Here is a 22,699-nt window from a genome sequence, read left to right as displayed (position 1 = left end):
GTGCAGTGAAAGGATTATGTGAATGACTGCACCATTAGAGATGATGAAATAATGCCGTATATGTTGCCGGTCTGTACTGTGGCTGCTTCGTATAAAACCTCGCTTCTGTATATGCTTTCTGCAGATGACAGTTTTGCGATATTGCGTAGCATGTATAATTAATGCTTAATGCATCATGCGTAATACATAGCTGCATGACCAAAACAGTAGACAAATGGTGCTTAGAGAATGCCAGATAAGGGCTCTGCAAGGATCCAGAATTGCTAACTTTTAGTTGACCCATGCAATGCATTAGTTATTAAGCATAACCTATTATGCATTATGCATAATACATTTGTAAGATCCCTATCCCTACCACGCAATGGATTCGGGGTGCTAGCTGCGGAAGTAGCAGTTCTTGCGCGGGGCATGGTCCCATACTCAGGGCCTCGTCCACGGATATCCGGACAAGAGACATAGCACGGGCGATTCCACCAGGATAACTTTTTACTCTAACGTAGTCAAGACCATTACTGATCACGCTGATCCGACTGTACCTATAAAGATACTCGGTCGGATCAAGGAAGAAACTTGCACTTGGATCATTGGGATCAACGCTTTTTTCTCCATAAAGAGGCACAGCCGTTGATTCCTATCCATAGAACAATTACTATTCGGGATTTACTTTATCTATCGTAATAACAGAAATTGAGTCTCGATTTACGGATCCATCAGTCAAGCCTAATCCCATCTAGTCCCATGGGTTAGCCAACCGCCCAACCACTGTAATGATGGGATCCAATTAGGAATTTGGTTAGGTTTTGTCCCAGGTACCAGAGAAAAGAGTTCCTAGGCCCCCTAGCCGGAAGTTCATGCAACATAAAACTAGTCACACCACTTACACACCCAATGTGAAATTGCCTTTTTCTCAACATCAACTAACTTTAAAACAATCCTTTAATGAAACCATTATGTCACTGATGACAATCCTTGAATTCTTTGGTTGAATCCATATTTCTAATTATTCACTCATCGGTGTACTTATGGCATTATTGGCAACCAGAACGCTCACCACCTGTTCACTCAGGGGCCTTTTCAATAGTTCCTAGCTCATAGTCCCCGGTAATTTTTTCACATATAAAAATCAAGATGGAATCCTCGTTGAAGATCAGCAAGATCAATCTCAACAGATCCATATAAGAGAGTCATGGACTCATCCGTTGAGGATCAACAAGGTCAATCAACCAGATCCATGCCCGGTTTCAGAAAACAACTCTTACTCCTTGTTCCAATATCTTCCACGACGCATGTGTGGGTATCTTTGGCGACCCAGAGCCCGAGCACCGTATGGTCAGCACCCTCTAGGATCCTTCGCAGGTGACCTAGCGCTTCACTCATAGGCTGCTTCCTTGGTCCCTCATCCACCGTATGGGAAGCTCACCATTTAAATCGAACCGAGGCTGGTTAAGACCTCGGTCAACCTTGCTACGCGAGACATCCTCCATTGACTCTCCGTTAGTAGTTGTAACTTTATCAGTTACGTCTCCATGACCTTAATCCACAAGACGGTTAAAATGCTTTCCCAGCATTCCTGACATAAAACAATCATTTACAAACAGGTCACAAAATATAGTTTCTATATCGAACTCTTGACTTTCCACATTATCCCTCCTCAGTCCACATTACTTATTCCACATTCCATTCATATGTGTACTCTTCTCATCCATTCACTCATATCGACGACACATTATTTCACATACACATTCACATTCATTATTCTATATACACATCCATGTTTGTACATCCACATTATACATTCAATCCCATATCCGCATTCATACATACACATCCATATCCACATCCATACATCCACATCCACATCCACATTCACATCCATTCATCCACATCTACATGCATACATCCATTTTCACATCCTCATTCATACATCCACATCCACAAACATACATCCACATCCATACATCCACATCCACATCCACATTCACATTCATACATCCACATCCACATTCACATTCATACATACACATCTACATGCATACATCCACATCCCCATTCATACATCCACACTTCCATTTTCACATCCACACATCCACATCCACATGCATACATCCACATCCACACTTCCATTTCCACATCTACTCTTTTACATCACATCCATTCTCGCCCTATCACAACCCATATACATCTTATCCCATCACATACACTTCTTACCTCATCCCATACACATCTTATCACATCTCATACACCTCTTATCACATCCTATCACATCTCATATGTATCTTATCACATCCTAACTCATCCCATATGCATCTTATCACACCCTAATATTTATTTATAGAATACAAGAGAATTCTTATATTTGATATAAGATTTCTTTACGCATCTATTTATGCATAAATTCCAATTTAAGGAGACTAACACTTTCAAAATAATAATCAATCTTTTATGCATCTTCCTATGCATAAATTCATTTTAAATGAGAATGACACTTTTGGATTTAAATAAATTCTTTATGCATCTTTCCATGCATAAATCCAATTTAGTAGGAATTACACTTTTAGAATAAAAGAATTTCTCTTATGCATCTAATTTATTCATAAAATCCATTTATTATGAAAATATCTTTTTTGCACCCATTTATGCATAAAAATCAGATATGATAAAAGTAACACTTTTATAATTAAAATAATCATCTTTTATGCATACCTCTATGCATGAAATCCAATATGATAAAAGTAACACTTTTACATTAAAATAATAATCTTTTATGCATACCTCTATGCATGAATTTCAAATATGATAAAAGTAACACTTTTACATTAAAATAATAATCTTTTATGCATATCTCTATGCATGAAATCTAAACAAGATAAAAGTAATACTTTTACATTAAAATAATAATCTTTTATGCATACCTCTATGCATGAAATCCAAATATGATAGAAGTAACACTTTTACATTAAAATAATAATCTTTTATGCATACCTCTATGCATGAAAATCAATTATGATAAAAGTAACACTTCTACAATAAAATAATAATCTTTTGAAAATCAATTATGATCTCTGATTTTATATTCACGTGATCACAAATTTTTTTTTGTTAATAACATGTGTTAACATGTTATTAACATGTTCACATGTTAACATGTTCTCAAAAAAGCCGGTGGCAAGCGACCTGGTAACCGGGAAAAATCCCGCCGGGTTTTTGCTATACCCGGCGGGCCCGCCGGGATAAAAGCAAAGCCCAGCGGGTCCCTGCGGGGTCGTCATATACCCCGGCGGGGTACAATTTTCTATATATATGGGCCCGGGGGGCCCTTTGGGATTTCATTGCTGACAGCATACACAGGTAATGAAAACTTGTGTGTGTGTGTGTGTATGTGGGTGTGTTCGTGCGGGCAGCTGCCCACTGTCGCAATGCGCGGCAGGATGTGGGTGGTCCGCCACACGAGGGATGTGTGTGTGTGGGTGAGTTCGTGCGGGCAGCCGCCCATTGTTGCAATGCGCGGCGGCAGGATTTGGGTGGCCCGCCACACGACTGGTGTGTGTGTAAGGCCATTCTTCGGAATGGTGCTTACCCTGGGACACTTAGTCGGTAACGCGGCTAGTCTGTGTCCTATGGTAAGTATGGCACGCCATAGCGGTACTAGTCGGTAACGTGGCAAGCATAGTATCATTATGGCGATGTCACCTTCCCTTCCCTTCCCTTTGTCAAATGCGGACATATGGTCGGTAACGCGGCCAGTGTATGTTCGTATCCTATTGGTATTCCCATAGAATCGGGCGGCATTTTGTCGTTAACACGGCAAGTTGGTGTCGTCCGCTAGTGCATAAAATGTTTTTTGCATATTGCGGCATTTGATCGTTAACGCGGTCGAAAAAGTGTCGTAAATTTGCTTGCGTATTTCGGCATATGATCGTTAACGCGGTCGAATAAATGTCGTAAATTTGTTTGATTTGACTTGTATTGTTTTTATTGTGTTTGATCCATGCGATACTTGGTTGCTAACGCGGCATTAGTATTTCATGGATCAAAGTTTACATCATATTGTCTAAACGTTTTATTTTATAATATCGTGATTCGTAACTCGAAAAATATGAATCTCTCTTCTTACCCCCCTCTCTCTCTCATGATACACTTCACAACTCTTTCTCTATCTCTCTCATGATTCACTTCACAATACGATAGATGTGTAGATAATGATTTTTTTTATTTCTCTTAAAATATACATAATTTTTAATAAATTTTTTTTCTCCCTCTATTTACTTAAAAATTAAAACAATACATTATTTTTCTCTTTAGGAACTCACAAAAACATTAAAAATGTCATCTAATGTTTCTTCTCTCTATCTGTCACAACTCTCTCTTCCTCTCCTCTCTCTCTCTCTCTCTCATGATACACTTCACAATTCTCTCTCTCTCTCTCGCAATGATACACTTCACAACTCTTTCTCTCTCTCTCTCATGATACACTTCACATCTCTCTCTCTATCACGATAGGTATGTAGATGAAGAGTGCTTTAGGATTACAAAACATTATTTTTCTCTCTTTAGGAACTCACAAAACTATAAAAAATATCATTTAATTTTTCCTCTCTCTATCTGTCACACCTCTCTCTCTTCCTCCCCCTCTCTCTCTCTCTCATTCGATAATGTATACACTTTGTAAGTAATAATGCGCTTGTTGCGGTTGTCTCACGTTCGATAATGTATTGCATGATATTGAGTTCAGTAATATTGTTTGATATATTCTGTTTTTGTTTGATCATTGATAAGTAATGATACACTTGTTGCTGTTTTCTCACGTTTGATGATGTATTGGATGATGTTGAGTTCATTAAAATTATTTGATATTCCGTTTTTGTATGAACATTGACGATATTGATATACTTGTTGCTGTTCTCTCACGTTTGCTTGATGTTTATTTCAGTAATGTTTGATATTCTGTTTTTTTGTGTTTAGTGATATTTGCTAGATTTACGAAGACGATCAACATGCTTTCCCCCGAAGAGCGCAAAATCGTTCTGCAGCAATTCGCATTGAAGCGGTCATCACAGTGTCACAATGTACTGATGATGTCGTCAAAAAGATCAATGAGTCTGAGATACTCATGCGAGATCTAATAGACCAAATATGGGAAAATGCACAGCGTCGGCTTCGAAGCGGACGCAACGCTGAGTAGCTAGATAGACAGAAGATAGCAGATTTCAACCATCAGCACATAACACGAACCATTTTGGGGAGCATGCGTGTAGCATGCAATGATCTTAGAGATGCTGCCCCGCCTGAAGCCAATATGCAACGTCTACAGTTATGGGACGTTGTATGGAGCGAGCAAAGAGCCAGGAGCAAGCGCATGAAGGCGTTGGATGCAGAGTCCCTCCCCACAAGAGTGCGCATTGCCCAGGACGTCGCTGCAACGTCCAGTCAGGCAGATGCAAGTGGTACAGGTGTCATTAATCGTACCATCTATAATTCTATGTGCACACATCTTATTGGCATCCTGCACGAGGCTTTGTTCGAAGGGCAAACAATAGGCTCCGGTGTCTTTGGAACAGTAAAAGAGTATTCAATTAAAGGTATATCATTTTTACCGGAGCACATCACTTTTTGCGGAAAGCACTACAAAGGAGAAGGCAGCGCGAAGTTCGAGAGCTTCCAGGCAGAGCAGGGTATGCAAGTGCTACATCCATCGATTGTCCGATGCATTGCCTTTACAAAAGAGGCTCCTTGGATCACAATTTTTCCATACTATAATGGCGGCGCTCTTGGTGATACTCTTCTGAAGGTTCCCTTCAGATTCAGTGAGTTCACCAGAGCAATTTTTCGTTTGGATCAAGGATGGAGACAACCCCCGCCTGATAATATCCCTTTAAGTCATCTAGAACTTTCAAAAATAAAACAAATAGTAATAAGCATGCCACATATTATGCATGCCCTGGTGGAAGGTCTAGCGGCAGCACATATGGCAGGTATTGTACATACCGACCTACATCCTTTCAATGTAGTGTTGGATTATACAAAAGAGCTAAAGCCACGTATAGGTATTATCGATTGGGGGTTGCTGCTGAGAGTGCCCAAAAAACGGGTGTCTCTCAATTTTGTATTTGAAGCAGACAAGAACCCTGAGAAGGTGGCACAGGCAGTCTCCTACGCAGACAGAGAGCGAAATAAACGGCCGTGGATAGCCCCAGAGCTTTATGATCCATTTTTGGCAGATGCATACACTCCTGCATTTATTACAAAATTTATATGACTTTTGGCAGAAAGTGCAAGAGTTGTGGATGGATAATAGTTTCCATGACAAAGTTACCATGGATACTATTATTCATAGAGTCAAAAATTGGATGTTTCTGCCTAATCGCGATGAGCGAAAATCAATTTTGCAAGTAGTTGAATTTTTTAGATCACTAAATACTGACCCTACGAGGGCACAACGTCCTCTTGTAGAGCTATCGGTGGCATTCACCCCAACTTTGTAATGATACAGTATCAAGAGATTAAGTTTCAGGAATGGCATTTTGTTTCTCTCTTCAAAATTTGATGTGTCCAATGTTTCAAAATTTTGTTTCTCTCTTCATTGAGTCTTTGCAATATCTCTCTCCTCTTGTGGTGTTTAAATTTATGTTTTCTCTTCAAAATTTGATGTGCGAGCATTGTTTGAAGTGTTTTTGGAGTAAAGTGGATATTTCTCATCGAGTCTTTGCAATACATATCTCCTCTCGTGGTGTTTGACTTCAAGATTTTGAGAGTAATGGTCAATTTATCTTACATTGATCTTTACAGTTCATTAAAATCCTAAAGTCATTTACGTTCATGCAGATATGGAGCAGGCGCAAGCGAACGAGCATCAGGAGTTAGCCAAGAAGGCATACGAGCGAATGAAGGCCCTTGCACATGGCCTGACAGCCCGCGAAGCTACAAGAACAGCATGCAGGTTATCGAAATGGACAAATCCAACTTATGCCCAATGGAAAGACATAAACAAACGCGTAACCACAGAGATGATAAAGGAAATATGGCCATGTCCAGATGGCGAGATTAAGAAGGGAAGATGGAAGATTTCTCGTTGCACTCACAATGACATCAAAACTAATGCCGAGCGCATTTTCTTGGAGGTGTACGGTCGTCCTCTCCATAACGCCGACGCTTCACTGTATTTTGCTAAAATGCTATATGCTCAATTTATCCTAGAAACTCCAGTGGACTTCGCCTCCAGAGAGGCCACTGTCAACACCCATGACATACGTGAAGAGACAATGACATTCACAAGAGAAGAACTTGCTCTCATGGTGGAGGGCGCTGGACTGGAGTTAAACCAGGTCAAAGAAAGCTTAGGGGCACAGCTAGTAGAGAAGGAGAAAGAAGCTGACCGATTAACTCAAGCGTCAACTCCTCCCCCGGCCAATAGAGGGATTCAAGAGCAGCTAACAAAGATCAGCCAAGATGTGCAGAGCATCTCTTCACGTATTGCTCCTGTGCGCCAAGGAAACCACATCTCTCATTTTTTGATACATCCTGATCTTGTGGGAGTTTCTGCTGAGGCTACAAGTTCCTCCACCCCCCAATGTCCTGTATGTTACAAAGTATTCGATGGGTGGAGCGGCCAATATATACTACCATGTGGACACTACTACCACTTAATATGTTTAGTGAGACAAATGCAAAATGCTTCCACATGTGCATTGTGCAATGTCCCAATAAATCAAGGTATTTATACAGTGTTCGGCATGGCTAGCGAATATAAACCACCAGGACCTTTAGATGCAACTCCTAGTGCAATTCGCGATTTATTTCAAGATGAGAGCTAAGAAAAACAAATTCTACTTTTGTATTGATAAATTCTCCAAATATGATCATTTGTACAAGTACTTTTTATTAAATTAATGAAGTGACTTCTTCCTCTATGTCAGTATCTTGCTCCAAAATTCTTTCACCGTTTACTCTCTCGTCTGCTAAATTAAGCTCATCTAAGTCAATGTCTAAATTGTCTTCTATCTCAAGGGTGGTGCACAACGTACGTCCAACATCAAAGTTCTCGTCTACTACATCATCACAATTGTACATCCATCTGGGCATATCTTCTTCATACTCTTCGCTTTCAATGTCTCGCAAGATCTTTTCATTGCAGTACATGTAAACAAGTTTATCTACTCGATCTGCAAGAAGTCGATTGCGAATAGTACTATGAATATATTTATACATGCTCCAGTTTCTTTCTGAGCCTGAGTTTGAAGAGCACTGACTTAGAACCTTCATCGCAAGGTTGCGCAATAAAGCATAATGCTCACCACCATTCATCATCCACCACTTCCATGCAGGTTGCTCTTTAGCCATTTGTTGAACAAGGGAGTTGGAAAATAAACCCTCTTTCAACCAAAATGAGGTCATCTCCTTTATGCACTGTACACGATCATCATCATTATTATAGAAAGTGTTTACCACTTTATAAAAATCTTGCACCACCTCAACGTTGGACATCAAATCCATATTCCAATATTCAGGATCTAACATGTAAGCAGCACTGTGCAGTGGTGAATGCGCTCCAATCCATCTAGCATGAAAGTACTTCAACAAAACTTTTCTTTGTCTACTGGAGAATGGTACACGCCATTGCTTTTCCACCACTGAATGCTCTAATTTCTCAGGACACTCCAAACTCCGCTGGACAGTCCACCATTGCATCCATGCTTTTTCGAGATTAGGCGCTCTTTGATCAAGACTTCGTACAGCATACATAACAGGCATCATTACATGGTATGCATCCATCACACTGTTCCACCAACTTCTTCTCGTAAGCGCTCCCTTCAAGACTTTGATTTTCTCTTTCACTTTTTCAAGTTGAGTGTTCTCCCAGTCATGAAATGCCATGCATGTAAATGTTTCACAAACAGCATCTTTATTTCTAAGAAGAGACTCAAAAGTGTAAAAGTGAGTGCAAAACCTAGTCTCCGCTGGAAGCTTTAACATAACTGACATGCGAGGTCGAAACATATCTAAAACTCTCTGTCTCTTGAGCATGAATTTCACAAGCTGGCGAGCAGTGTCGACGATTGAGGCAAACCATTTGGTATCATCAGATTTATACCAATCTTTTAATACAAGATTCAAACTATGAGTATTACAGCCTACCGGAAAAATATGTGGATATTGTCGCTGTAGGATTCTGGATGCATTTTTACAATTTTTTGCATTGTCCATGACGACTTGGACTACATTTTTGGCACCCACTTCCTCTATCACAGAGCTAATGACTTGAGCAATGTAAGCCCCAGTTTTGATTGAACCAGCTGAATCCACGGCACGGATGAAAGTCTCACCTCTAGGTGAAATAACCATTACATTAATTAATGGTTTTCTTTGCACATTAGACCATCCATCACTTACTATACTACATCCAGAAAGCTCTATATTGCTAAGAATTATTCTTTGTACACGTTCTTTTACCTGCGCATAACATTTCTCTAATAGATCATTTTGCATAGCATGGTACGTAGGCGGTGAAAACCCTGGTCCAAACTCACCAATTTTTTTCTATGCTCTCTTCCAATGCTCACTGTCCACCATCATCATAGCACTCCCAGAAAAGTAAATCGCTTCAGCAAGGACGAGTTGTGCATCATCGAGTCGACCTTGACGTAGGCTTTCTTGCAATGAAGTTTGACGCATGGGTATATTTCCTACGTCAAAGTTTCGCTTGCAAGAAGATGCACTGGGTAGATTACTTTCTGGTTGCACATTGCTGTTCGGGGTACAAGTAGGCGATGTAGCGGGAGTTTGATGATTAGAACAACAGTGTTCTTGCTGCCTTGATACATTAACGGTAGGAGTGTCATGTTTTCTTGAATCTTTCTTTTGAATTTCTTCTCTTATGCGTTTGGCTACTATAGGTGTAGAGGGGTGGGTACATGACTTTTTCTTCGGTCCGCCTAAAAAGTGTTCTCTTAGTCGAGGTGCCCCACCTGATTTTACTGCATGGCATAGCTTACACTCCCAATCTTTGAATCGATCACCAACGTTAATTGCATATTGCCACTCTATCCCAGGTGCCTTTTTTTTCCTGCTATTTGAAATTTGGACTCTATTGGAGGTATCACTGGATCCAACATTGTCCTCCATCTCAACAAATAACCTATTCAACCAAGCATATAACAATGAATACACAAATGAAAAAACAACAAATCACTCACGTATAACAAAACATACATCTGCAGACAAAGTACTTCGAAACTATCTTGACAAATACAAAAGATCATCACATAACACAAAACTACTTCAAACTATCTTGCAAGGTCTTACTACAAAACTACTTCGAAACTATCATGCACATTGCACCCCCAATGAAGGATGCCTTTTGTACCCAATTAAGGATACTTTACACAATCAAAGATCTATGCTTGCCCAATACTGTAGTATAGGACAATAGACCTTCTCTAACATTCATAAAAAAAATCAAAGATCTATGCTTGCCCAATACTCTAGTATAGGACAATAGACCCTTGTCTACTCTAAACTATATCAAGTATCAAGAACCAATACAAGCCCCTAAGCAGGACTCTTGGCTCCATCAAACCATTCATAAAGCAGAATGAGGTAGATTACGTACGTGGCTCAAATGCAAAGCTGAATGACTCCAAATTTGTCCCTAAATCTCCGCAAGTATTAGCTACGAACCACACCCTGCCCCCAGTTCAAAGAACTAAGGACGAGTGGCTCAATAGCCTTAGGAGTGCCTACAAGGAAAGACAACAGCCCCTAAAATAAGGACGTTCTTCCCAAGAGGACACTTCTAGCAACTCGAGAGCTCTACAAGTACTTTGAGGAGAGATATCACGCCCCCAAAACAAGGACTATCTTCCCAAAAGTTGTACGATGGGTGTCGGGCAGTGTTTATATACAGAATAATACCCCGCCGGTGTTTCTTGTTTTTCCCGGCGGGCCCGCCGGGCTTCTATTTTTCTCGGCGGGCCCGCCGGAAAAACTCTGTTCCCCGGCGGGCCCGCCGGGAAAGAAAGAAGCCCGGAGGTGTTACTGGACTAGTGGGTTCCGGTAGGTCATTTCTCAGGTCATGTGAATATACAATGTGATCACAAGTTTTAATATGTTAACACTAGGTTTTGTTAACGTGATCACGAAATTGTGAAGACGTTAATGAAATCCGTGATTATGATAAAAGTAACACTTTTATAATAAAATAATAATCTTTTATGCATACCTCTATGCATGAAATCCAAATAAGATAAAAGTAACACTTTCACATTAAAATAATAATCTTTTATGCATACCTCTATGCATGAAATCCAAATATGATAAAAGTAACACTTTTACAATAAAATAATAATCTTTTATGCATACCTCTATGCGTGAAAATCAAATAGGATAAAAGTAATACTTTTACAATAAAATAATAATCTTTTATGCCTAAAAATACATTTTGATGAAAGTAACACTTTCATAATAAAAGAAAATTATTCCTTTATGCATAAGAATAATAATAATCAATATGCATCTGCTATGCATGAAAAATGCCACTTTTAGAGTATAGAATTGATAGGAATTACTCTTTTAGCATAACAAAAGATAATTCTTATTTCCAAAAATCTCGCCATAGCCTCCTTTGTATGGCTTACCATTTTTCAATTTTTCTTACTTAATTTGTCTTAAAATTAACTCTAATTGATAATAATCAATATGCATCTTCTATACATGAAAATGACACTTTTAGAGTATAGAAATGCTAGGGATTACTCTTTTAGCATAATAAAAGATAATACTTATTTAAAAAAAATTACCATAATCTCCTTTGTATGACTGACCATTTTTTAAAATTTTCTTCTTAATTTGACTTAAAAATTAACTCTAATTGATTTAAAGTAATCAAGGCTAATCAAAATTCACTTATAAAAGAGAGAACACTATAAAAAGTTTAATTCCAATAATTATCACTTAACTAGGATAAAGAAGGGTTGATTCTAAGAAGAGAGAGGGGAAAAGCCTTTCGATCAAGGCATAGCTTCCATTTATCACTTCAAACAATCATAAACATTAGAAAAACATAAAATCAATAAAGAAAATTACAAGAATCTCTACTTACATAGTTTCTTGGAGCTTTTCTTTGGCTTGATGGTTTAAGGGTTTAACTCTTGTTTGTAACAAGAGTGGCCACCATCAATCTTTGGAAGAGGGAAATGTCAAAAACTAGTGAATTATTAATAAATTCACAGTTCTTGGCTTGGGAGGAGCAGAGTAACAGTGCATAAAACGCTATTATTTTTCAACAAAGAGGGAGGCTTATATTTATAGGAAAATTTGAGCTCCTACCCAAACAAACTGATTCTAGAAATTTTTAACTCAGTTTGGTCACTTTTTGACCATTTTTAGGTCAGTTAAGCTAACTTTTTGGAACTAGACTTGAATTAGGAAAGAGGAGAGATGAAACATCTCAATTTTTGAAGATTTAAAAGTCAATCAAGCATGTGAAGTAGGCGCCTCATTAAAGGGACTCCCCTTCCTTACATATGTGTCAAAATGGAATCATTATACCCAAAATATCTCATATTTTTTATATTACTCATAGTTTCTTACTAATAAACCTTGTACATAGTCAACTCTTCATCTTATGTGAGCATTTACTCATTTTTGGGTATCTTCTTTTACAAATTGGATTTATCTCCCTCCCACACATGGATTGATCCTATTAGCCTACAAGAACCTTAATTGGACCATAATCCAAAAATTTCTGAAAATCTAGACCCCTAGGCTAAGGTCCTTTATACCCATTTCCAATTAATTTCAATCGCACATTGGAAAGTTCTTTTTGAATTTCTGTTTTAGGAAAATTTATTTTAATAATATGAAAAATTTTTCTATCTAAAAATATTCAAAATCTGAATATTCTCTCTCTAGAATATTTTCTCTCTCTATGTCAAAACAGGCAGAGACAAGATCTTTTATATTTCTGAAGAGGAGATTGATTACAGGGGAAGATGCAGGATATCTTGAGAGGCTGGGGAGGAATCTTACAACATTAATGCATTATGTGTAATAGATTAATACATTAAGCATTATGCAAATTGCATTATGCATATGCATTAATAATTAATGCATATCTTGAGACATTATGCTTATGCATAATGCATTAATGCATTTAGCATAAAGCTAATAAGCATTAATGCATAGGCTTGAGACATTATTCTTTTGCATAATGCATAATGCATTAAGCATAAAGCTATTAAGCATAAATCTATGAAGAATAATGCATCCAACAGATTCTTAATGCATTAAGCATTAATTCATTAAGTGTAAACATAAATGAATAAGCTTAAGCATTAATGTATTAAGCATACTGCATTAAGAATAAATGTATTACGTATAATGCATTATGCTTATGCAATAAGCATTAGTGTATAGGCTTAATGCATTAGTTCATTAATCTTAATAATTATACATAGGCAAGAAATAATCCTTGGCACCCGAAGGTGCAAAAAATTAGAAAGAGTTTGGTCAAGGGCTTACCTCTTATTCTTTTTAGAAGCTTGTATGCGATTGAGGAAGTTTGGAGAAGATTGCCTTGACCTAGCCACAGGAGAGGAGAGCCTAGCCACAAAAAGAAACAAATGAGCCTCTTATTCTTTTTAGAAGCTTGTATGCGGTTGAGGAAGTTTGGAGAAGATTGCCTTGACCTAGCCACAGGAGAGGAGAGCCTAGCCACAAAAAGAAACAAATGAGTAAATTTTAAGCCATAATGCCTATGCTTATGTTTAATGTGTATGCTCATGCATAAGCTTAATGAAATAATATATTAAGCATAATCTTATCTAATAATGCATTTAGCATAATCTTATGCAATAATGCATTAAACTTAATGCAATAATACATAAAGCGTTAAGCTTAATGCAATAATACATATGCTTAATGCAATAATACATAAGCTTATGCATAAAGCATTAAGCGTATTGCATAAATCTTATGCAATAATGCATTAAGCATTAGCTTAATGCAATCATATATAAGCTTCTGAATGCAAAATGCATTAAGCTTATGATTAATGCATTATTTATACAATATTGCATAAAGCTTATGTAATAATGCATTAAACATAAGCTTAATACATTATATGTTAAGCTTAATGTAATAATACATAAAACACTAAGATTAATGCAATATTTCATAAAGCTTAAGAAATAATGCACTAAGCATAATCTTAATGCATTATATGTTAATCTTACTATAATAATAGATATGCTTATGAATGTATAATGCATTAAGCTTATGCTTAATGCATTATTTTATAAAGCTAATACATAAGCTTATGCATAAAGCATTAAGCTTATTGCATAAATCTTATGCAATAATGCATTAAGCATTAGCTTAATGCAATCATATATAAGCTTCTGAATGCAAAAATGCATTAAGCTTATGATTAATGCATTATTTATACAATATTGCATAAAGCTTATGTAATAATGCATTAAACATAAGCTTAATACATTATATGTTAAGCTTAATGTAATAATACATACAACACTAAGATTAATGCAATAATTCATAAAGCTTAAGAAAACTATAATAATAGATATGCTTATGAATGTATAATGCATTAAGCTTATGCTTAATGCATTATTTTATAAAGCTTTATTCAATATTGCATAAAGCTTTATGCAATATTGCATAAAGCTTTATGAATGCATTATGCATTAAGATTTTTGCAATAATGCATTAAGCTTATGCTTAATGCATTATGTACTAAGATTAATGCAATAATACAAAAAGCTTAATATGTTTAATGCATTAAGCTTTATGTAATAATGCATAAAGCTTATGCATTAATGCATTAAGAATATGATTAATGCATTAATGGATTATACATTAAGCTTTATGCAATAATACATAACCATAAGCTTAATAAATGAATGCATAAGCTTATGAATGCATTATGCATTATGCATTAAGCTTATGCTTAATGCATTAATGTCTTATGCATTAAGCTTATGCTTAATGCATTAATGACTTATGCATTAAGCTTAATGCAATAATACAAAAACTTAATGCATGAATGCATAATGCAATAAGCTTAATAAATTATGCATAAAATTCATTCTTTATGCTTCATGCATGCATAAGTACTAGAGGTAGAACATATGCAAGATATAATCCCGGCACCCAAAGGTGCAAAAATAATAAAGAGTTTGATTAAGTGTCTTACCTGTTATGCTTTTTAGAAGCTTGTAAGTGGTTCATCTTCTTATTTGGAGAATATCTCCTTAACCTAGACAAAGAATGCCTTGACCTGGCCACGAAAAGAAAAAATAAAAAACTATGAATATAGTTAAGCATTCAAGAGAGCATACAGGCATACAAGAGAGCAAGAAAGCATACAAGAGAGCAAGAAATACATTTGAGGTAAGTCTCAAACCCTAGCAATTAGTGCACTTTCAAAAAACAAAAGATTCAAGAAAACAAAGAAGATAAGGATATGGTACATACCTTCATATGGCTTGCTTGTGATACTTGTAATGGAGATAGGGCCTTTGTTTCTTGTGGATGGAGAAAAGGGTTTGTTGTGAAGAGTTTAGGATTGTGAAGTTGAAGGTTTTGCTTGTGAAAGTGAGACGGGGGTTTCCTTGTCAAGTTAGGGAGGGCTTGGGAAGGGAGAAGAGGAGAAGGGCTTTGTGAGGCTTATGAAGGGAGAAGAGAAGAAGGGCTTGTGATGGTGGGAAGGTCTTGTTAAAGGAAAAGAGGAGGAGGGCTTGTGAGGCTTATGAAGGGAGAAGAGAAGAAGGGCTTGTGATGGTGGGAAGGTCTTGTTAAAGGAAAAGAGGAGGAGGGCTTGTGAATGGAAAGGGAGGGCTTGTGAAGGGAAAAGAGGAGGAGGGCTTCTGAATGGAAAGGGAGGGATTGTGAAGGGCTTGTGAAGGACAAGGAAGGAGAAGGGGTTAGCTAGCCATAGCCATAGCATGTTTCAAAAGCATGCAGACAAAGGTGGAGACAACTCAAGAAAACAAAATCCCACGATGCAACACACAAGAAGGAAGTATCTGATTTTTTTCCCCAGTATGTGGCTATGGGTTCAGCTATAGCTGTGTACTAGGAAAAAATGGAGAGAGCTATTTCTGGCAGATTTTAGAAAGTTGATTTTGTGCTTGATAAAATGGAATGGAGTGTTCACATACTTGTATTCTCGATTTTTCTTTTTAGGTGCCCACCATGCATAGACAATCCTCGGTGCCTTCTTCTTTTGATGATGACACACTACCCATGTGAAGTTGTCATGAGTAGTTACGTCCAAAGATTCCATGTCCATATGCGAGAGATGTAAGGGAGAAATCGTGCATTTTTAACAAATCATAGTAAAGCATGTGCAAGATTACGGCTAATTCGAAGATGTACGGTGTTCGGAGAGTTCACTGAGTGTATATATATTCCCTATTGCAAGTTCTTATTTCCATGATTTAGGTATTCATAAGGTACTCCATGTTATTTAGGATAAATATGAGGAGGAGACACATTGTAGAATAAGGGAATCTATGCCTCATTACTCCATGTTTAGTGAAAAACTACGTAAAAACTTTAGAGACCTCCATGATCCAATTAGGGAGATCCCACATTGCTTGACATGAGGAAGAAATGCCTCCATCAATGGCACATGAAGTTGATGAAGATTTGGGCATGGACAAGATGATATTGGATGACTTTTTTGAGAAAGAAGGAGAGAAGCCTGAAACCACACTTAGCAAAGATCAATTGTGACAAGCTGCTTGCACTCCACTATACGAGGGGTGTGTATACACAACAAGACAAAGCACCTACAGACGCACACAAAGACGCGTTTACTCAACTAAAAAAAAACTTACGAGCGTGTCTATTTGCACGTCTATTAGCGCGTCTATAGACCCGCATCTAAAGGCGCGTTTAAAAGAGAGCAAACAGATGCGCCTATAGACACGCATATAGACGCGCAAATAGATGCTCAGGGAGAATTTTAAAAAACATACAGATGTATACATAGACGCGTTTATAGATGCAATTATAGAGGTGTTTGTAGACACGCAAATAGACGCTTCTTGAACAGACAAACACGTATATAGACGTGTTTATAGACGCGCTATAGAATATTTTTTAAATTTTGTGTGCTTGAACAAAATTCTGTGTATGTTGTGTATGCTATGTAGTTACAGGAATCCCATTTCCACATTGTGTAATTCAATTCTTACAGCCAACCGCATTTTAATTAGCACTCTTGCAAGCACGTCTATAGCCAACATTAATTACAATTCCAAATAAAACATTACAACTCCAAAACGTTTAGTTACAAAGGCATTAATTGATAGCTCAAAAAGTGCTTGTATGTACATATAGCACGAAGCTAAGCCTATGGCTTCAAGTACCAAAAATAAGAGGAGTGTATATACAAGAGGCACGAAGCCAAGCCAGTGGGGCTAAGTACAAAAAAGAGTAGCTAGCACTACTCCTCACTTCCTTCTGCGCTCCCTTCTCTGCCTCCTTCTTCCTCGTCTTCTTCCTCATCTTCTTGTGCAGGGTCCTGTAAACAAGGGACAACATATATCAATGTATGAAAAATCAAATCTTTATTTATAATATTGACATTATTTAATTACTTTCAAATACCTCGGGGGACTCTCCAGTAGCCCGGATATATTGCTCCTCAGTAATCAACCCGTCATATATAGAAGTGCCTCCATGTATCTCCTCTGCGATGCTGGCGGTGGTAGGCTGTCTCGATAGGAGTAGGGTACTTGCCCACGATATCAAGCTGCAAGATGACACAATTTGTGGAGGGGTTAGTACAAAGAAACAACCTCCTAATAAACTACATAAACAATATAATTTGAGATCGATACTTACAAACTGGCCTTCCATGATTCAACACCCCTTGCTCCAAAATGCACACTTCCATATTGCTCCATTTGGATCCTTCGTGCCTCCACGTGCTTTAGACTGGGTTCCTCCTTCGCTGACTTCATTGCTTTCTTCCACTCACGCTTGTGAGCGGTGTGGGGCAGGCCCCTTGGTGGTTGACCTCCCTGGAGTCTTGCAAGCTCCGCTAGTGCATGCCTCTTAAGCGAAGATATTTTATTGCTAAGTATCGAAACAATCTTTGACTTGGCCCATTTATCTGTGAACTGAACATTGGGGGGGTTAGGATACCTAGAGCGAACAGCAGCAAGGGTCTCATCAGCCAACCTCTTTGGTTGATCTTTGTAGTGAGAATAAAGCAATCTCTGTAATTGTTAGCAATTACATAGCGCATGAAGGCCATGATGTCCTTTCCCCGTGCATCCATCAAGATGCCTCTCCTGTCTGAGTGATGTCATAGTAGATCGTACCATCACCCGGAGGCACGTCTAAATCATCTGAATCATTCTCGTCCCCACCACCACCCCTCCCAAAGCACTATGCCATGCATCCCCCACTACTCTCCTTGCTACTATGCCTACTACTGTGTCATGTCGAGCTAGTACGCTGGCCACCTATAGGTGGAGAACCAAGTCTCGACTGCACGGGAGTATGCTGACAGCTCTGCGAGGCAGAAGGGCCTCTTGGACGGCATGGAGGAAGGGCCTCGGCTATGTAGCCGGCTGGGCTGTGTTGACTCCATTAGGGTAATCTCAAAAGGTGTGGGGTTGGGGTGGTTTGGAGTCTGTAGTGCCAACTCCTTGGGGGTGTTTAGAGTACCCGTCATGTAGTCGTTATTATTTCAAGCAAAATGATTTAGATACACCAAGAGGAAGCATGGGATCACTCTTGTGTGGAGGCAAATTGGACTCAATCTTATGTCATGTGCAATTCCTATTCTATGGCTTGTGAGATTAATGCTTTGCAGTTATTTTAGTAAATCCTTTTCACCCTCCAACATTATTATTTATGGAAGCTCTGCTTTGCAAGTATGGTAAGTAAGTACATTTCTAAACCGGTAACCTCTTTGTTTTTTCTTAAACAACTTTTCACTGGTGTAAGTTTTGTTGTGTTTAGGATCATGTTACTATAAATTTTTCTCATGTGCAACAAAAAGCAATGAGAATGTGAGACTAGAGGCTAAAGCTGCAAGGGGTAATAATAATCACAATGTGTGAGAATGTTTAGCAAAGATAATGATGAGGACCTTGAATATGCAATTTCAACTTCGTACACTTTTATTTTGATATCCTTTTATTTTGCCTATAATAAGGGTATAATCTTTTGTACCTATGATAAGGGATTACTTTTTGTTGCCATAATGAGATTAAGTAATGAAAACTATATTTGGCCTTAATCTTGTGAAAGATTTGTCGTCTTTCATCTCCCAATGTTTATATACGAATATGATAATTGTCTTCGCCTTCACTTGAACATCCACAAGCAAGAAAATACGGGGTATAATTCTATATGCATGTATAAATAGAGCATGCATAATGCTTTTATGCATTATGCTATGTATGCTATATGCATGCATAAAGACGGGGGCTTGCAAATTTTTGTCTTCAACTTTCTTGCACACTTGCACATGTACAAGAAAAAAAAAGGGGGCTATCCTTGCATGCACTGTAGTTTCTATAATACAAGGGTGGGGTGCTCCATATTTTTTTGTTGCATGCCTAATGTGGCTAGTGGCCCGACTTGTGGTCCGACTAGTGGTGATTTTCGAAGCCTACAGAAATAACACAATGTTGTCGGCTATACCTCCATTCTGTTTTTTGTTGGCAGTCTCCCTCCCTCGAGTCCCTCCCTCTCTCTCTATCTCTCTCCCCTCCCTCTAAGTGTGTGTATGTGTGTTTTATATCTCTCTCCAACATACGAAAACAAAGGAAAAAACCTTTATAGAACACTTTTCCTTTTTTCTCTTAACCATGTGTTACTCCCCATGTTTGTGTCCTCAAAAACATAAGGACATGTTTAGAAGTGAGAGAGAGAGAGAGAGAGAGAGAGAGAGAGAGAGAGAGAGAGAGAGAGAGAGAGAGAGAGGGAGAGGGAGAGGGAGGGAGGGAGATGGATAGATAGAGAGTGAGAGGGAGATGATGATATTATTCCTCATGTTTGTGAACCAGCTAGCTCATATATGTATGGCCCCCAAGATGAGTAGTAAGACAAGCACACATTCTTTATCCACATCCATGAGAGGCCATATTGTGTGGCAGAGAGGAAGAATATAAGCACCTTATATAAGTTAAGTAATGAGGACTTATGAAAAGGCCCAAGGCTTACAAAAAGGGAATAAATAAGAAACTAATTGACACTTTTAGTAGGAGCTCGTGGCCAAAAATCTCCAATGGTAGCTTGTCCTTCCTAGAGTGAGCCCATTTTGATGGTGCAAATTTTGGATGAGATAATTCTCTCTCTCTCTCTCTATCCCTCTCTCTCTCTCTCTCTCTCTCTCTCTCTATCTCTCTCTCTTCTATATTTCACACACAAGGTGATTTGTCTTGTCTATGTACTAAGTTAAATAGCATTAAATGAAGGCTTGGACCATGGATATAGTCACTGATTTTCATTTTCTTCATCCTCGAATAGTATGAGATAAATTTGGATATTATACCCATTCAAAAGTTAGAATTTTTTGATTAAACTATAAAATTTCTTTTCATGTCATCTTATTTTGCTAAATGATTAGGGTTGGGAGTTCATTAAAAATCATGTAAGCTATTCAAGCTACACATTGTGTTTTAAAAAGAAAACTTTTAATGTTCTAAGTATATAAGTTTTTAGAAAAAAAAACCAAGAGAGAAACAAACGTTTTATTGTTCTAAGACGCAAAGGTGAGGAATTATATGGTAACTTCATTCTTTCCAATAGTCAAATAACTAGGTGACTTGCAAAGCGCACCAATTTAAAGTGGAGATTAGAATTTATCAACTTGACTTTTTAATGCACCAACTTAACTTACATGTGTAACCTTACATCCTTCCCTAACATTTTGTGCATGTGTGAACATATTTTTTTAATGCATCTAATGGAGGAGCCACATCAAAGAGAGGCGCATATGAAGGTTCAACAATATTAAATCATAAAAGTGATGGATGTGTTCTAGCACTTTACTTGTTTTCTCTAGCATACCATACTACTACTCAACTTGTAGCACTTTGCTGAAATGCTATATGGATTTTCAAGTAACACTTATGACTCATTCAACACATATACTCACAACTTCATAGTTGTTTCAGTGCATGAAGATTTTAATTGGAGAAAACATGACATAATTACATGTGATGGACTCTTTCTCAAGGTAACAAGTGTTTTGCATGCTATGGAAGTAAGTCCATCTTTCTTAGGAATATCTATTATTGAGAGTGACAAAAAGTGTTTGTTGTCAAGGGCAAAAAGAGACCGAAGTATGTTGATCACTACATGAACAGTCATGGGAGTGAAAGGGAACATCTTCATGATAAAATAATGACGTAGGAAGAGAGCCGATATCAATTGCCTTGATTTGTTCTCCTGTGATCTAAGACCATGACATTTTAACTTGAGCGAATGTTTGGCTCCATGAGAGGAACAAGAAATTATGGGCTTTCTTGTAGAAAATGTTCAAATATATGAAGGCCTATGAATAAACGTGTGGTTTCCACATAAAAACTCTTTAACCCAAATTTAATAACTGTAATCAAAATTGGAATTGTGATCGATGTCACGAACCTTATATTGATGTGAGTTTTCTCTCATCATCATCATCATCTCTTCAATGTTATGAGTTCCTTGATGGCAATTTGTATGCTTTCGTGCAAATCTCCCCGTTTGATGGAAGAGGCATCAGCAACCTCAATCTAGGATATCACGACTTTCACTATAAGTGTGAAATTATTAAACCAAACGTCTAGGTCTGTCCATGCAATATGATCATCAAATGAAATGATCAAATAACATGCACTCCATTTGGATCAATGTGAGCATACTGATTTAAAAAAAAGAGTTTCTTACCTTGGAAAGGAACCATTGCAAGGTGGAGGTACTGCTAGAGGTGTTGTTAATGCAGGAGCAAGAGTTCGCATAGAGGATCCGGAGGTCGAGCTTGGTGAGAGCAAGGGTGATGTCCGAGAAGATTTTAGGCCTATGGTGAGCTCTTATACTGATGATGTAGTGGCTTCTCTGCGCTGCGACTGCCGCTGTAGTCACCTCTATAGCGGGCGCATGTCCAAGCTCATCTTGCAGGGCACAGAAAACCATAGATAGTGCTCCCTCCCCTGCCGATGTATGTGCACCATCCAGCCTAGCGCCGTCATCACATTGTGGTAATACTGTATGTCTTCCCTCTTTCTTTGATACTAATGGCGGTTGCATCCTCTCCATCAAAAGCCTAACTGCAGCTTCAATGACGGAAGCCTTGTCGGTCTGTCAAGGCAATGATCGCCCTTACAACCTTGATCGTGTGCAGTATTAGGTCTCATACGTGATTAGTATCTAATTAAGCTAATTAGGATTGTATCAGCATGCGTACCTTCACGGAAAGTAAAGGGCTGACTACGACTCGAAGATCTTCGAGATTCTTATTCACTTTCTCTCGCCTCTTGCGCTCCGCGAGGCAGTGCCGTGCTGAACTGTCGTCGAACCTTGGCTTCTTTATTAACCTGCATTTAGGACTCGCAATTAGCTGCTTCACGAGAGAGTCCTCTTCGCCGAGCTCGGTGCTGAAGGAGATCATCGTTCAGTCGGCAGACTGCAGCGCCGCGGACGTCGACGGCCAGCTAGCTGCTCTGATCTCCTGCTC

Source organism: Cibotium barometz, chromosome 29 (genome assembly GCF_041138505.1).
Source record: "Cibotium barometz isolate CiBa-2024 chromosome 29, ASM4113850v1, whole genome shotgun sequence".
In the NCBI taxonomy this organism is placed as follows: Eukaryota; Viridiplantae; Streptophyta; class Polypodiopsida; order Cyatheales; family Cibotiaceae; genus Cibotium; species Cibotium barometz.
Note: the sequence above shows the minus strand (reverse complement) of the source record.